Genomic DNA, 3,568 nt, shown 5'->3' with positions numbered 1-3,568 from the left:
CCATCATGGTACAAAGAGAACAGAATATGCCATCTCTTCACAATCACCGCAAGTTCTTTACATCAACCATCAAACAACAGCATTACAACACAGCCAGGGAAGTTATCGGTATCAAGATATTTATGAAAAGACAAACATCACGATCTTCACAGTACTGTATATATGTTGTCAGGCAATTAAGGCAGCTGCTTTCATCGGGGACCGAACTGCTTGCTTTTGGCGGTTTCTGGCTGCGTCATGATCTCCGTACAGGTTGCGAATATTACGATGAAATTTACTTCTACATATGATTGTACTTCAACACAAGTGAAGTGGCTCACCGCTCACGGGAACATGCATGTTCTTCCAAAAAGCTAGCTCGTGATTTCTTTCATGTTTCGCGCGCTCTCGATCTTCTTCCATTAATCATGCAACTGTTTGTGTGTATTAGTGTATGGGATCACTTCAGGTCCCACCCATGTTCTTCTTACAATCTCACCTATATTTTGACCGCATTCTTTTTTGTTGTCTTGTGGTCTATAAGTAAGAGACGTTCGGAGCATGAAACGGTTCGTATCATCATGATTTAAAATTCCTACATTTTAAATAATTTTAAATTTATGTACACCATTATTATATAGTTAAACTTTAAATTAATCGTAATGATTAAATAGGGAGGATCCTTAATTAATTGTCTCTGGTTTTTAACCAGATATAGACACTCAATTTGAACATCATTAACTGATATTGTCAATGCATGCCTTATAAAGATCGAAATCCACTTCAATTCTAATTATTAACTAGTAAAACTAACTAGTTCTGCTGCAAATTGGCATGCTTGTTTGTTGTTATAAAGGGATTTGGGAGTATAACAAACAGGCAAAAAATGTCGGGAACATTGACATCCTTTTCGCACCAATCTGGAGAAGTGCCATGTTCGTATGACACTGTAATGTCCGATTGCAGCTCCAGCCCACTTGCAAACCCCACCTGATCAACCCATCGGATCGGAGGCCCACCGCCCATCCTTTTCTGATCATAATGTCCTCCATCTTTTTTTCGTTTCGTTTTCTACAGTTCAAAAAGTAACGATTTCTAATAAATATATAATTTTTAAAAACAGACTTGACTAAACCTCTAATCAAATCGCAATTTAACATTTGAAATTTTAGGACTAAATAACAAACATATATGATGCAACATATTTTATTGAGAAAACTTCACTTTAAACATGCCCTCAAATTTTAAAATCTCTCACTTTGGACCCTTGTACTTTCAATTTCTATCATTTTGAATTCTTCCGTTTGATTTTAAATGTTAAAAGTTACATTTATACCCTTAACTTTTTTATAAAATTTTAAATTTACCCTTGATATTTTAAATTAAAAATTATAAAAAAGAAAATTATTATATATATAATAAAAATAAAAAATAAAAAATCACAAGGTGACCCACGGTTGGGCTACCTTGTGATTTTTTATTTTTTATTTTTCATTTTTTTTTTTGATAAAAAATAAAATAAAATTGAAGGATAATTTTATCTTTTTAAAAAATTGATAGATGAGTTCAAATTGACAGCAATTAAAAGTTAAGGGGTCCAAATTGAGATGTTTTAAAATTTGAAGGCTTGTCAAAACAGGTAGTAATTCAAGAGTTCAAAGTGAAATTAGACATTACGGGGCCTATGCAAATTGGTGCACCAAGTTACACATTTTATATACATACAAAATTATACAAAGCCCCATCTCTTAGACAACCTTCAAGCATTTACATTCTTGTTTAGCCTGGCAACTGCGATAATCGACGCTGCCATTCTAGATGCATGAGTTGCCGGATTGTTCCTCAGCTTGGCTGTCGCCACCTATAGAAACACATAATATAATAAATATAAAGCGAAATAATATGGAATAAAGGAAAGAGAGAAAGAAAAAGAAATTAAAGTGGTTCAGCATATAACCTATATCTATACATCAAAGCTTTAATAGGCTATACATCTACACATCAAAGCCGTAATAGGCTACATATTTCCTTTATTATATGATCTGAGTACACAGCTCTATTTATAGAGTTTTACATGTAATTTGAAATGTTTTAAATACAAGGATATCTCTTAAATTAGAATTAACAAATATTATCTAAATCCATTGATTTAGAAAATACAAAATCAACATTCATTCTAAAGGATTTATATCATTAGCACCACCCCTTCAGCATCATGCCTTGTCGCCACATTGTTAGCCAGCAACTTTCCTGTTGCACCCTGTCATATTAATTAAATGATTAAATTTAATCTCTTATCAATTTTGTGAGAAATTTAATTCTATTATTCCAAACAAATTAAGAGACATGCAGTTGATCTTTACCGCTAATACATCAGTGAACTTGATCTTATCTTCGTCCCGTTCAAATCGGGCATTGCAAGTAGTAGCTGACTAAGCAGTGGCAGCAAGTCCACCTGGAACCATAACATTAGTACCCATTGCTCTCATCTCTGCTGCTTGAATGGCCGCAGCATTGCTCTGATCCAACGGCTTGCTTCCGGCCGTTGGATCTCTTTAATGATCGGGATCTCTTTAAAGAGATTTTGAAACCATAAATAAGACATCTGTCCATTCAATAATATATATATATTTTAAAAAAATTATATATTTTTTTAAAAAAATTATGAAACAAAATTATAAAAAATTAAGGGGTGGCTGACCACCAGACCACCTTAGTTGGGGCCAAAGCCACCCGCCAGATCAAATTGGCCATGGCCACCCCCAAGGGCCAGATCAAATCGGCCATTAAGCCACCCCCAGCTAAAATGGGGTGGTCCGACCACTCCCTATGGCCAAGATGGGGTGGTCAGCCACCTTTTTTTTTTCTTTTTTCTTTTTTTCTTTTTTTTTGTAATAGGACATGTGCCTTATTTGTGGCTCTAGGATTTAATACCCAATAATTTTTTTATGGAAAATGTTAGGTGTTCTTCTGATGTCCTCCCAATTGTGATGTGACTTTTAAAATTATAGTTGAATTTGATATTATCATTATTGCCTTTTAATCTATTTGTAGTTTTAAAAGCCACATCATAATTGAGAGGACACCAAGAGAACACTAGAAAACACTTACCATTTCCTTTTTTTATGCTCCATTTCCCTTTTTTTATGCTCCATTTTCTTTATCAAGCACATTTTACCTTGGTGTAAAGTGAATATTTTATGGCCTCTAATTAATAAAAAGCTGAGACTTCACTTTTATAACAAATAACAAAAAGAACATACAAAAACAAAACACTCATGCAAGAAAACCCCCATCTTTCTCCATGAATGCAACAATCTATTCAAGGGAATAGGATCATCTCTAGTCTATTTTAGAATGAAAAATATTCAATTAATGGCCTGGAGCCATAAATAAGACATCTATTTCATTAATAAAAAAACAAAAATATTATATATTAAAAAAAATTATAAAAAAATTAAGGGGTGGCTTTATGGCCCTTGAGGGTGGTCCAGCCACCCCTAAGGGCCAGATCTAAAAATAATAATAAAAAAAAAAATCGTTTGGCCCTTGGAGATGGCCGGACCACCCACAAGGGCCTTGGGGTGGC

The sequence above is a fragment of the Corylus avellana genome, chromosome ca1, assembly GCF_901000735.1.
Source record: "Corylus avellana chromosome ca1, CavTom2PMs-1.0".
Classification (NCBI taxonomy): Eukaryota; Viridiplantae; Streptophyta; class Magnoliopsida; order Fagales; family Betulaceae; genus Corylus; species Corylus avellana.
The sequence above is the reverse complement of the archived record's forward strand: the minus strand, read 5'-3'. Positions refer to the sequence as shown.